Below are 15,632 nucleotides of genomic sequence, written 5' to 3'. Positions count from 1 at the left end.
CTCTTTTATATCTCCTGCATTGGCAGTTGGGTTCTTTACCACTAGCACAACCTGGGAAGCCTAACTATAGCTATAGAGTCTATGGATTAGAAGTCCAACACTAGTCGTCCTATGCAAAAGCCGTTCCCTTGTCCTTTCCTTGTGCTATACAGTACCTATGTTCCTTGACTCATGAACCTTTGTAGCCAGCAATATTGCATCTCTTTGACCATTTTGTTCTGACTTCTTTCTGACAGTTGCATCTTCTTGATATTTTCTTTTGCCACAGACTTCCAGCTTTAGACATCTGTGTGATTACATTAGGCCCACCTGATTAAATCATAGTACTATCTCTATTTTCAGTTCCACTGATTATCAATCTTAATTCTGTTTTCAGTCTTAATTGCTCATTGCCAAAATCTTAACATACTCATAGTTTCCAAATATTAGGATACCAACATCATTGTGAATGGGACATCATTTTGTTCTACAAAAATTCTCAATATTGACATTTTTTCAGTACCAATAAACATTACACAATCAATAACCTCAGAAATGCAGATGACACCACCCTTATGGCAGAAAGTGAAGAGGAACTAAAAAGCCTCTTGATTAAAGTGAAAGAGGAGAGTGAAAAAGTTGGCTTAAAGCTCAACTTTCAGAAAACTAAGATCATGGCATCTGTTCCCATCACTTCATGGGAAATAGATGGGGAAACAGTGGAAACAGTGTCAGACTTTATTTTAGTGGGGCTCCAAAATCACTGCAGATGGGGATTGCAGCCATGAAATTAAAAGATGCTTACTCCTTGGAAGGAAAGTTATGACCAACCTAGACAGCATATTCAAAAGCAGAGACATTACTTTGCCAACAAACATCCATCTAGTCAAGGCTATGGTTTTCCCAGTGGTCATGTATGGATGTGAGAGTTGGACTGCAAAGAAAGCTGAGTGCCAAAGAATTGATGCTTTTGAACTGTGGTGTTGGAGAAGACTCTTGAGAGTCCCTTGGACTGCAAGGAGATCCAACTAGTCCATTCTAAAGGAGATCGGTCCTGGGTGTTCTTTGGAAGGAATGATGCTTAAGCTGAAACTCCAGTACTTTGGCCACCTCATGTGAAGAGTTGACTCATTGGAAAAGACTCTGATGCTGGGAGGGATTGGGGGCAGGAGGAGAAGGGGACGACCGAGGATGAGATGGCTGGATGGCATCACCGACTCGATGGACATGAGTCTGAGTGAACTCCAGGAGTTAGTGATGGACAGGGAGGCCTGGTGTGCTGCAATTCATGGGGTTGCAAAGAGAAATGACTGAGGGAATGAACTGAACTGAACTGAATCAAGGATAACCTAACATGTAAGTTGTCATGAAGAAGAATAAACAAAATAAACTTCTATGTTGAAATGATCAGATATTATAAAACAACTGTTGTTATTATACAATATAACACATAAGTTTGGAGCTGTAAGGAAATAAATCATAAATAGATCAAGCAAATTTACAAAAAGAAAGGGCTTCTAGAATTGAAATATACAATAAGCAAATACAAAAGGAAAAACGTCTATTTCTACTTTTAATAAAGAAGATCAGGTAGTTAAGACCAGCAATAATGCTGGGAACAACTAAAAGATCTCGATAACATATTTTTTAAAATTGCTTTAGGTCATTGCAGTACTAATGGGGCAGTGAAGAATTTTAGAGCCAGTACACAGAAGAAACAAACCCAGAGAGGCGACTATAAAATTTAAGGCCCACCCGTGGGCATTTACCTATGATGGAAGATGCTGCTGCTGCTGCTGCTGCTAATTTGCTTCAGTTGTGTCCAACTCTGTGTGACCCCATAGACGGCAGCCCACCAAGCTCCCTTATCCCTGAGATTCTCCAGGCAATAGTACTGGAGTGGTGTGCCATCGCCTTCTCCAATGGAAAATGCTACTAAGAGGCTAAAAAGCCTGGCATTCAAGGTCTTTACAGTGTGATCTTGACTGACAACTTAAAGTTACCTCCCTTTGCTTTCACAGTACAGTGCCAAGAATTTATGTGCTCTTGGGAAAATTATTGAATTGAATGGTAGTTATATTTTTGCCTCAGGTTTTACTTGTTATTAGTTTCATGTCCAAGCACATTGACCAGTTATACTAAAACTTACTTGAAATAAGCAGAGCTCTGGTTGTATGACTGTAAGGAAGATAATTAATTCAATTTCTAACATTCTGATAATGGTTGTGATCTAGATCTTTATTAAAATTGTAACACTGAATTCAGTATTATACTAGCCAAACCATCAGCCATTTTACCCAATTTGTTTTATGAGCTGGTATCTCCATGGGTCTTCTTATCTACTAAGATCATCATGCTTGGAAGGCAAATGCAGTCATTTTCTCTGGTCAGGATATATTAGTCATCTGCATCAGTGAAGGGCAAATCATGGTTATGAGAAAAATTGGGCCCTTAAGGAGTCTATAGTCAAGCTCCAGGATGAGTAAAATCTTTAAAAAAAATCAGCAAACAACTCTTTTTTATTAGAATGCCGAGAAACTGTTGATAAAATTTTGATTATTGTTTTATGAAACTAAATACTGCATAGGAAAACATCATAGTTGATTGTTTTCACTGTATTCATTTGAACATGACTATTATCTTGATATTACAACTTAGAAAAAATATTTTAACAGCACATTGCAAATTAATCTTTTTTGATACTAATTATTAGATAAATGAAGTGCTAAAAAATTCAACATTATATTACTAAATTGAAAAAAAAGTACAATTTGTCTCCCTCTTGGTTTGAGCATTAATTAAATTTCAGTTAGACAATCTTAAATAAGTCCTAAACTTGGTTAATTATTAAGCTTTTTGTCTTTTTGAAGGTAGTGGAATATTTGTTTATTGCATTTAGTTTAAAACAATTTGAAATTTAAGGATTTTGCTGCAAAACAGATTTTAAAAAAATGCAGCTGTCTGCATAAATAATTAAAGATTATTATGACTGATCTTTTCCTAGAATGAATGTATTTTAAATTTCTTACTTTCTTAACAGATTTACTTGGTGCTGAATTGTTTCCAGTTATGATCAGCTGGATATACTTTTATAAACTTGAATGATAGTTGCACATTTGAATGTATTTTATATTCTAATTATTAATAAGGAGTAGCATAGTATCTCCTATTTTCCAAAGATGGTCTTTCTCGAGCCAATATTTTATTTTTGGAAAGCAAAATGAAGAACATCTCAGTTAATACAAAGAAAGAATCTGTGGATGACTACTGAAGACTATACAGTTGGCCTGCATTCTTTACAGAAAAATGAAAATACCCTACTCTTTTTAGCATGGTTAGTCTCCTCTTCCCCGACCCATGCCCATTTTCAAGTTCCCCCTCATTTTCAAGTTTCCTTCTGTGCAAAATTCAGAAACTACAAAGCTAGTTATGTCATGATCTCCATTCTCAAGAAGTTCATGAAGAAGGTAAGTATTTAATCTTGGTGACACAGTAAAATCATCTGAAGTGTATTATAAAAATCCCAATGTCAAGATCACACTCCAGGACCATTAAATTAGACTGCTTATGAGGAAGTACCAGGCATTACTGCTGCTAAGTCGCTTCAGTTGTGTCTGACTCCGTGCAACCCCAGAGACAGCAGCCCACCAGGCTCCCCCATCCCTGGGATTCTCCAGGCAAGAACACTGGAGTGGGTTGCCATTTCCTTATCCAATGCATGAATGTGAAAAGTGAAAGTGAAGTCATTCAGTTGTGTCTGACTCCCAGTGAGCCCATGGACAGCAGCCTACCAGGCTCCTCCATCCGTGGGATTTGCTAGGCAAGAGTACTGGAGTGGGTTGCCATTGCCTTCTCCAGGCATTAGTACTTCTTAAAACATCCCAGGTGCTCCCAATATATTGTCAAACTTGAATAACCCTTGCTACATCAGTGGTTCTCAAAATTTAGAGTTATATCTGTATTAATTATGGAGATGGTCAGAACATAGATTACTGGATAACACTCTGAAATTTCTGATTCAGTTGCCTGTGGTGGGCTTCAGAAATTTGTTTTATTAACAGTTTACTAAATGATGGATCACTGCTTCTCAATCCTAAGTGAACATTACTTAAGTGAACATTACTATGACCTGAGATGCTAAAAAATAAAACAGAAACAACAACAAAATAGGACAGTGCCTATCCCCTACCCACAGAGATTCTGGTTATTTGGTCTGAGACAGACTCCAAACATCAATATTTCCAACTTCCCTAGGTCATTCTCATGACCCTTTGGATTGGAGAACTAGTGCTCTTTCTGAACCGAAGATCTTAAGCTCTGATAGCAAAGTTAAATCACTTTAGAAAATTTTCAAAATTCTGATGCCTCTGTTACACACACCTCAAATAAATAAAATTAGGTTCTTTTGTGGCTATTATTTTTTAATGGCTCCCATGTGATTTCAATATTCAGCTGAGGTTAAAAATGTATTGAAATAGAGGATGAAGACATATGCTTCAGTTCAGTTCAGTCACTCAGTGATGTCTGACTCTTTGCGACCCCATGGACTGTAGCACACCAGGCCTCCCCGTGCATCACCAAGTCCCGGAGTTTACTCAAACTCATGTCCATTGAGTTGGTGATGCCACCCAGCCATCTCATCCTCTGTTGTCCCTTTCTCCTCCTGCCTTCAATCTTTCCCAGCAACAGGGTCTTTTCAAATGAGTCAGTTCTTCGCATCAGGTGGCCAAAGTATTGGAGTTTCAGCTTCAGCATCAGTCCTTCCAATGAATATTCAAGACTGATTTCCTTTAGGATGGATTGGTTGGATCACCTCACAGCCCAAGTGACTCTCAAGAGTCTTCTTCAACACCAAAGTTCATACTGTGCATATGCATACATAGTAAAAAAAAAAAATAATAATGGTGTATAATGAGTTAAATGGCAACGTGCGTTAAGAAAGCACACCAACTCATCATGGTCACATTAGAAAATCTCCCTCAAAAAGAGATACTTCAAATTAATATTGATGAAGTTAGCTAGATGGATGAGTGCTCTAGATCCATTTGTCACTGCACCAAAAACCATTTAGCTCAATAACTTTAGGTATCCTGTTAGCTATTCTAAATTAAAATTTTATCTAAGGACTTATTTTCCTATTTATACTGGTTATTCTGCTGCTGCTGCTGCTAAGTCACTTCAGTGGTGTCCAACTCTGTGTGACCCCATAGACGGCAGCCCACCAGGCTCCCCCATCCCTGGGATTCTCCAGGCAAGAACACTGGAGTGGGTTGCCATTTCCTTCTCCAATGCATGAAAGTGAAAAGTGAAAGTGAAGTCGTTCAGTCTTGTCCGACTCTTCACGACCACATGGACTACAGCCTACCAGGCTCCTCTGCCCATGGGATTTTCCAGGCAAGAGTACTGGAATGGGGTGCCATTGCCTTCTCTGATACTGGTTATTAATCTGCCTTAAATCATTGTATAGATGTACATATTTATATCCCATAGAGTCTTTTTTTCCTAGATTTTTTAAATTAAAAAAAAATATATGTGTGGGAAAAATAACTGCCTAAATGCATGTCTCTACTGCCCTTTTCTCTGAACATTGATATGATTCTTTCTTCTGAGTGGAGTAGTCCACCTGGATTAAGCAAGCCAGCAGCCAAGATGGTGCAAACAGGCCCTTGGATTCTGCTGGGTCCAAATGGAGAAGGATTGTGAAGTATTTTGTTCTCTTCATTTATAGTAATTTTTATAAAATGCAAAACTATAGTGATATAAAGCAAATTGGTGGTTGCCTGGACCCAATATAAGGGGCAGGGAGATTAATTGCAAAGGTGTGGGAGGAAGTTTTTGGGACAATTGAAGTATTCTAAAACTAGGTTATTGTAATGGTATAACTCTGCATACACTTAACAAAACTCATCTAACTATAAATTCAAAATGATTTAATGATATTGTTAACATATAATGCCTCAGAAAAGGCATAAAAGTGATAAAGAATTCATGAAAACTGACAAGTTGATTGTTAATTTCATGGGAAAATGTTCAAGAATAGCTAATGCAATTATGAAGGAAATAATAATAATAATAAATGAAAGGACTTACCCAATCAGACATTGTCCTCTGATAATATTAAAAAACAAGTTAATATAGGATGGTGTTGGTGTAACAATAGAAAAATAGAACAATGAAACAGTATAAAGAGTACAGAAACATACTCAAACATATAAAATCAAGTAATTTATGAGAAAGGCATCACTGCTATATAATGGGGTAAGGATCTTTCAAGAAGTGGTACTGGGAAAATTGGAAACATACACACACACACTTACTTCAAACCATATGCAATAATCAATTTTGATGAATTGCAGAACTAAATGTGAAAAAGCATAAGTAATCTGTGATATTACAAATCAAGGCAGCTTTCCTTGAGGGGAAGAAGGCATCTGGGGTGCTGACAGTTTATCATTTTATTTCTTCATGTAGGTTCTGGTGAAACAGATGTGTTCAATTTGCGAATATTCATTGAGCTGTATACTTAGGAATTTTGCACTTGTGTATTTATGCAAATTTTAATAATAAAATAGAACAAAGAAAAATATAGACATTAAAATGAAGAGATGAATAAAAGTATTAATGAAAATGAAAAAAATATCAAAGTATAATTTTAGCTATAGTAAACAATGAAAGCCACATCAAGCAATAAAATATATGTAGTTTACATGGAAGTTCTGACAATCAAGTGTTAGTCGCTCAGTCATGTCTAACTCTTTGCGACCCCATTGCCTGTAGCCCACTAAGCTCTTCTGTCCATGGGATTTCCCAGGCAAGAATACTGGAGTGGGTAACCATTCCCTTCTCCAGGCGATCTTCCCAACCCAAGGATCAAACCCAAGTGTCCTGGACTGCAGGTAGAGTCTTTACTGTCTGAGCCACCTGAGGCTTCTCTGACAATCAATATATATATCAAATCACATAGAAGTTAGAACAAAAATCATTACAGATGTCGGGAGAATTGAAACCAATGTAGTTTTGCTTGAACATTGGAGTATGCTTTTTTCATAATCAAATAGATCTATCAGATGAAAAATAAGAAATAATATAGTGATCTCATTACTGTATAATACAATAATATATATTACATCTATGCACGCATATGAAATGGGTACATATAAATGTATTATAATCACATAGCTTGCTTCATAAAATAATACATACTTGTGTATATCCATGAATATTGTAAAAATAATCACTTAGCTTATTTAAATAAACGTTTAAATAAACCTTGAAGATTGTAAAATCGTTTTCATGTCACATTCTCTGATGATAATCTGTTGAGGTCCTTTAATGTACCAGAACCTGGTGGTATGGAGTTGACTGATAAGAAAGTGAAGGAGAGAGAAAGAGGCTGATATTCTTTGGTTTACGCAGAAAATCAATAAAGTCCCTGACACGGGGCTTGCTCTGTTCACGGAGGGCTCAGGGGCCCTCTTGATGGGGTGAAGGTGCAGACCGCCTTCTCGAGAGGGTCTTAGAAGCCCAGGCAGGAAAGTGAACTCAGAGAGCCTCTGCACTCCAGGGGATCAGCCTGAAAAAGAGAGAGGGAGAGAGAGAGGGGGAGAGAGAGAAAGAAAGACATGGGGACCAAAGCTCTGATGGAGCAAAAGTGTTTTAATCAACATGGTGTGAGCATATATACTGTAATTATTCTCAGCAAAGATAAAGATTAAAATTCCAGACTTACAAAACATAGGCGATCCATATTAGAGAGAGAGTTGTAAATAATCACTTTTATCGGTAAGGTTCACAAGAAGGAAGAGGGTACTTATCACCGTATAGAAAAACTAATGAAGGAAATGCCTGGATTCCTCAGCCCCCGGGAGAGACTTGTCTCTCAAAGAAACAGAGAATTCCTGACAGATCCAAAACAGCACACAGGAAGCCTCCTGTCAAATGCTTCCTGACAATAATCCACTAACATTCAAAATAAACAATAAAATGTAAAGTAGAAAAATACTTAATATTTAGGAAAGAGCATACCAAGACTGCCTTAGATAAAAAAGGATGCCAGTATTTAATATATTAAATATCTTTAATTAGTTACAATTATTTTCATAGTATTGTGTAATTCAGCTAAATCTATGCTAACTAGAAAAATCACTTTAATTATTAAAGAAGAAATGCAAGATTAATGAAAGGATTAACAGAGACGTTACTTCGCTGACAAAGGTCTGTGTAGTCAAAGCTATTGTTTTCCCAGTAGTCATGCAGAAATGTGAGAGTTGAACCATAAAGAACACTGAGCACCAAAGAATAGATGCTTTTGAACTGTGGTGTTGAAGAAGACTCTTGAGAGTCCCTTGGACTGCAAGGAGGTCCAACCAGTCAATCCTAAAGGAAATCAGTCTTGAATATTCATTGGAAGGACTGATGCTGAAGTTGAAACTCCAATACTTTGGCTATCTGATGTGAAGAGCCAACTCATTGGAAAAGACTCTGATACTGGGAAAGATTGAAGGCAGGAGGAGAAGTGGGGTGGCAGAGGATGAGATGGATGGATGGCATCACTGACTCAATGGACATGAATTTGAGCACAGTCTGGGAGATGGTGAAGGACAGGGAAGCCTGGTGTGCTCCAACCCATGGGGTCACAAAGAGTTGGACACAACTTAGCGACTGAACAATAACAACTTAACAGAAAATCTAAATACACTTATCATCCTTTTTAAAACTTCTGTATTGTTTATAAAACACTCCCAAAGCTACACTTGTCTTGAATATTTTTATATTTATCTTGATTTTTCATCCTTATATCCATTTCAATTAATTTTTTGTGAGATATGAGGTAGGGATTCTGCCTACTTTTTATCTAAATTGATACACACTTCAGACATTCTTATTTTAAATAGAAACAAATTTTTCCTCCTGAATTAACATACTATTTAGATTACATATTAAATTCTCAATTCACACTGGGATATTTCTGTACTCTATAGTTAAAGGGACTTGTAAGATGCAGAGCTGGTGATTCCTATCACAACTCCACTCAACTCCCTAGCTGGCCTGTGTGGAATACAGATGGATCTTGGAGAATGAAAGTGGATTTTCACAAGCTTAACCAAGTGGTAACTCCAATTATAGCCCCTATACCAGATGTGATTTCATTGCTTGAGTGAATTAACACATCCCCTGGTACTTGGTATGCAGTTATTGATCTGGCAATTGGCCTTTTCCTATCTCCGTCAATAAGGAACCCCAGAAGCAATATGCTAGTAACACACTTTTACTGTCTTACCTTAGGAATACAGCAGCTCTCCAGGACTAGGCTGTAATTAAGTTTGCAGGAATCTTGATCACCTTTTTTCTTCACCCTGGTCTATTATACTGATGACATGCTGATTGGACCTAGTGACCAAGAAATAGAACCTACACTCTATTTATTTGTAAGACGCTTGTATGTCAGAGAATGGAAAATACATTCAGTAAAAGTTCAGAGACCTTTTATCTCAGTGAAATTTCTAGGAGTCCCTTGGTGTGGGGCATATTGAGATATCTCTTCTTAGGTGAACAATAAGTTGATGCATCTTGCCCCTCCTACAACCAAAAAAAAAACAAAAAACAAAAAAACGAAGGCACAGTGCGTAGTGGATTTTGGAGGCAACATATTCCTCATTCAGGCATCTTCAGTTCAGTTCAGTCCAGTTACTCAGTCCTATCCGACTCTTTGCAATGAGTTGGTGATGCCATCCAAACATCTCATCCTCTATCATGCCCTTCTCCTCCCCCGTTACTCCAGTCCACTTACCAAGTGATCCAAAAAGGTACTAGGATTGGGACTAGAACAACAACAAAAGCTCAGCAAGAGGTCCAGGTTACTGTGCAGAACTACTCTGCTGCTTTGTTCATGTGATCTCACAGACACAGTGCCAGACAGGGGTGCTTTTTGGAGCTTCTGGCAGGCCACTTTAGGTGACTCTCAATTCAGGCCCTTTGGAATTTAAGGAAAGCCCTACCACCCTCTGTAGGAAAGGACTTCACTTTTGTGAAACAGATCCTGGCCTGCTATTAGGCACTAGTAGACAATGAATGCTTAACTATTGGCCACCAAGTTTCCATGAAGCCCCAGTTGCCCACCAGCCATAGAGTCAGGCATGAGCAGCAGCGCTCCATCATTAAATGCAAGTGATATGTGTCTACATGATTGGGCTAGAGCAACCAGTGAAGGCACAAGTAAGTTACATGAAAGAGTGGTCCCTACTCCTATTATACTATGTCCTTTCTCCCAGCCTACACCTATGCCCTCACAGGATGTTCCCTGCAGTCTGTTGACAGAGAAAAGGAAACCCTGAACCTAGTTTACGGTTTATTCTGTATGATATGCAAGCAATACCTGCATGTGGACAGATGTAGCTCTACAACCTGTTTCTGGGACAACCCTGAAGGAAGTGGTGACAGGAAGTCCACCTGTGGGCAGAACTCTGAGCAGTGTACCTGAATGGTCATCTTTCCTAGAAAGAGAAATGGTCAGACTTATGATCTGTGACAAACAGATCACACACACACGTACATATATATGTATATGTATACATGCTCCTTAATGGTAATGTTTCTCTGGAGAACACTGGCTGATACTATCAAGAAATAACATAATTCACTAAACTGATAACATAAATCAATGTAAAATATGAGAAATTTCAGCATAGTCTTATAAAATATCCAAAAATATAAGTAAACCTATCAAAAGAGTAAAAACAAGTCATCCTCAAGAAAATGCTGTCATCATAAAATGTGAAATGCAAAATTCAGTTCCATTAAAATAGAAAACATGACAGGAATCCCTGCCAAGAATATTGTAATTTGACATTATTTTGGAGATCCTAGAGGGTATGCAATAATAGCTCAAATAAGAAAGGATTATTATAAATATTGATAACTGAGAAATGAAATTATCTCTTTTTTTCCCTCTCTCTTTTCTTCTTTGTCTCTCTTTCTCCCTTGCTTATGAAAGAATTATACATCTAGAACTACCAGTCATCTAAAAGACTTTAATTGCCTAATTTAAATTTTTAAAGAACTTTTTCCATTTAGAGGAAATTATGGATATGTGTTTGTGTCTAACATGTTAGGTACTGCTACAATGCTAATACATTTCTCAGGGTAGTAAAATTTCAGGTAACTTTTACTTTCTTAATTACATTTTTGGTGATATTTGGCTTAATAAGTAAAATCATCATTAATATAGTCAAAATGACAAAGGTATCCTCATTGGGGAGAAATGCAAGTTTTGTGTGATTACTAGAAGAATCATGTAAGCATATAAACTCATAGGTCTGTTCTTTCTGTTGTATGTTATGTTTTTATTTTATAAAGATCCTATACAAACTATCCCTCATTTTAAAAAAATTAATGTATTATGGCTGTACCTACATGTGTCCATGTGTCATCCATGTGTCAATATATCTAGCACTCATGTTTTTTTTTTCTTTTTTATAAGTGCTCAACATAAGGAGATACAAGTGTCTATATATATGTTTATATATATATATGTATATATATACAGCACATTTTCTTTATCCATTCATCCATCGATTGACCTTTGTCATTTCTATTTACTGGCTATTGTAAATTATGCTGCAATGAACATGGTGGTACAGATATCATTTTGAGTTAGCACTTTAACTTCCTTTGTATAAATACACAGAAGCAGATTTGTTGGCTCATATGGCAGTTCTATTTTTAATTTTTAATTTTTTTCTTTTTTATATAAATTTATTTATTTTAATTGGAGGCTAATTACTTTACAATATTGTATTGGTTTTGCCATACATCAACATGAATCAGCCACAGGTATACAAGTGTTTCCCATTCTGAACCCCCCTCCCTCCCCATACCATCCCTCTGGGTCATCCCAGTGCACCAGCCCCAAGCATCCAGTATCGTGAGTGGAACCTGGACTGGCGATTCATTTCATAATTTTTCAAGGCAAATCCATAGTTTTCCATAACAGTGACACCGGTTTATATTCCCACTGACAGCACACAAGTATTCTCTTTTCTCTGCATTCTAACCTATACTTTATTTCTTGTCCTTTTGCTATTTGTCATTTTAACAGGTGTGAGGTAATATTTTACTATGGTGTGATTTGCATTTCCTTAATGATTAGTGATATTGAACACCTTTTTATGTACCTGTTGGCCACCTGTATGTGTTCTTTGGAAAAATTGTATTCAAATTCTCTGCCCAATTTTTATTTAATTTTTATTGGAATATAGTTGAGTTACAGTGTGTGTAGTTTCTGCTGTACTTCAAAGTGAATCAGTTATAGTAATACATATACATATATCCCCTCTTTTTAAGATTCTACTCCCATATAGGTCATTACAGAGTATTGAATAGAGTTCCCTGTGCTATACAGTAGGTCCTTATTAGTTATCTATTTTATAAATTAGAAGCCGAAGAATTGATGCTTTTGAACTGTGGTGTTGGAGAAGACTCTTGAGAGTCCCTTGGACTACAAGAAGATCCAACCAGTCCATTCTGAAGGATATCAGCCCTGGGATTTCTTTGGAGGGAATGATGCTGAAGCTGAAACTCCAGTACTTTGGCCACCTCATGTGAAGAGTTAACTCATTGGAAAAGACTCTGATGCTGGGAGGGATTGGGGACAGGAGGAGAAGGGGAGGACAGAGGATGAGATGGCTGGATGGCATCACTGACTCAATGGACATGGGTTTGGGTGGACTCCGGAAGTTGGTAATGGACAGGGAGGCCTGGTGTGCTGCGATTCATGGGGTCGCAGAGTCGGACACGACTGAGTGACTGAACTGACTGACTGAACTGACTGAGTGTGTGTATATCAATCCCAACCTCCTAACTTATCCTTCTCCCACATCTTCTTGATAATCATAAGTTTATTTTTCTACCTCTGTGACTCTATTTCTGTTTTGTAAATAGGTTCATTTGTACCATTTATTTGTATGTCACATATAAGCAATGTCATATGATATATATATATTTCTGTCTGACTTCACTCAGTATGAATATCTCTAGGTTCATCTGCCTCACTGCAAGCGGCATTTTTGTTCTTTTTATCGCTGAGTAATATTCTATTGATACATATACAAACACCCCATCTTCTCTATCCATTCCTCCATTGATGGGCATTTAGGTTGCTTCCATGTCCACAGAATTGGAGAAAATACTTGCAAATGAAGCGACCGACAAGAGCTTAATTTCCAAAGTATGCAAACAACTCATACAATTCAATAACAACAACAACAAAACCCAACCCAATTGAAAAATAGGCAGAAAATCTAAATAGACATTTCTCCAAAGAGGGAATACAGATGGCCAACAAACACACAAAAAGATGCCCACCATCACTAGTTATTGGAGAAATGGAAATAAAAATTGCAATGAGGTGCCACCTCACATCTGTCAAAATGGCCATCATCAAAAAGTCTACAAACAGTAAATGCTGGAAAGGGTGTGGAAAAAGGGAACCCTCCAACACTGTTTGTGGGAATATGAATTGGTTCAGGAGTTACCATATAATCCAGCATTCCCACTACTGGGCATACGGAGAAAATTGTAATTCAAAAAGATACATGGCAATCCAGTGTTCATAGCCCCAGTATTTATAAGAGCCAGGACATGGGAGCAACCTAAATGTTTATTGATGGAGGAATGGATAAAGAAATTTGCCCATTTCTTACTCAGGTTGTTTTTTCCTACTGGATTGTATGAGCTCTTTATATATTTTATGGATTAACCCCTTATCATAAACATGATTTGCAAATATTTTCTCCCATTCTGTAGATAGTCTTTGTATTTTGGGATGTTTTCTTTTTCTGTGCAGAATCTTTTTAGTTCAAGGTAGTTTGGAATTTTTAAATGTGGTTATAAACACAAAGGAACAGCGGTGATTGAGGCCAAGTTACTGTGTGCGATACTCTTAGTCAGTCCTTGTGAAAAAAAACATAAAACCTTAAGTCATATTCAAGATTTGCTAATTCAGAATCACCAGGGAGAAGTTCTTAGGACAGATTTCAAGATGATTTATGAATTCCCGTTACTGACATATTTCAGAGCTGCTCTGGATTTTGTCTTTCCTGGGGGTTGTTTGTTCTACCCCACTTCTAAGTATTTGAATTATTCTTGTTTTCCAATAAATTTCTTTTGTTCCTTTTAAATTATCCTAAATTAATGTTTATAGCTTAATATCATGTCTCCAGGAAGCAGACCCCAGAAAATATATCTACAATAGTTTATTGTGCTGTGATTAAATGTAAGTCAGTAAGATGCTCATTCAAGTTCAAGAATGGTAAATTAGCAGACTATCTCATGGAGTATAGATGAACCTAATGAAGTATACGTGAGGTATCCTGGGGATTGAGACCACTAAAAGTCAAGCTCTGGAAAGTCAGGTAATTGGTGCTAGAAACTACTTTAAATGGAATGGGCTCAGATGATTATTTCTGAAAGAATCAAATAAATCTCACATCGCAAAGTCTTCCCTCAGACATGTAATACAACTCAGGACTGTTATTGGATTCCTTGGTCAAACTTCTTTTTATTTTAATACCTTAGAGCTAAGATTTCTATAAACCAAACACAAAGATGGATGCAATCTTTGCCGGGACCACTCAATTGACAAAGCTATCACAGTGATTAGGAAAGTGTAATATCCTAAGAGAATGGTGACACATGGTTGGATACAGAAAAAAGAGATAACTCCAAAAATGCTCAGAATTTCTTAGAAGTATAGTTTACATGCCTGAAGAAGTCATTTTATCCCTTGCAAGCAAAACTTACTATTTTCCCTAAATGCCCTTCCCTTCACAATTGTTAAGCAATTATTGGACATTGGGTTCTACAAAAGCCAACTTGGAGATGGATATACACAATGGTTTTTATGGTGACTTTTGGATCAATACTTGAAAACTATAGAAGAAGGAAGCAAAACTGGGCTTGCAAAGATACAGCCCAATCTTAGGCAACTCCATGAGAAGTTCTAGACTTAGAATAGCCATTCAGATTGACTCAAGTTGTACCAAGATGACAAGACTGGCATACTTCTGCTTTAATCACTCATTGAATATGGGCCGTCCTGGGAAGGGACATGACCCTGGTGAGGCAGATCTCTGCAGCTTACGGGTCTCAGAAGGGCTGGACAACTGAAGGATGTTTGTATGGTAGTGGGATCAACAAGTCCTTCCTCAAAGAAGGATCTACAAGTATCCCAGTCATAACCATCATAGTCTACCCCTCGTGCTGCTTAGGCTCACTTCACACAGGTTTCACACACAGCTCCTCCAGGATTCTGGTGGACTTCTCTTCCTGGAGGAAGCTTCAAAGAAGGTTGGTGGGATAAACAATGACCAATGCCCCAGATGGTCTCAAGGTCACAGCTGATACTTATTGTTTCCTCCTCCACCCTTGATTCTAGAATCCTCTCTGAAACTCTACTAGTATTGATGACTTACCTGGCGGCACGATGCAAACCGTGATTTGTGATGAGTTTCAGCTATTTGTCACAATTTCCTTTACAGGCCTAGATTACTGCATTTAATATTACAATGTGGAAATGAAGTACCAAGTACTCCTTCTGTGGCCCCAAGCAGAAATGTTCATAACTTAGAACTGAGGGCCTCAAAATGTGCAAAACC

General features: G+C 37.5%; 1 pseudogene; it reads right to left on the bottom strand.

The window, feature by feature from the left end:
• Positions 1 to 9,465: 9,465 nt before the first annotated feature.
• Positions 9,466 to 15,632, bottom strand: part of LOC138930814 (craniofacial development protein 2-like) — a 45,816-nt pseudogene continuing 39,649 nt past the window's right edge.

The sequence above is a fragment of the Ovis canadensis genome, chromosome X, assembly GCF_042477335.2.
Source record: "Ovis canadensis isolate MfBH-ARS-UI-01 breed Bighorn chromosome X, ARS-UI_OviCan_v2, whole genome shotgun sequence".
NCBI classification, from domain to species: Eukaryota; Metazoa; Chordata; class Mammalia; order Artiodactyla; family Bovidae; genus Ovis; species Ovis canadensis.
The sequence above is the reverse complement of the archived record's forward strand: the minus strand, read 5'-3'. Positions and strand labels throughout refer to the sequence as shown.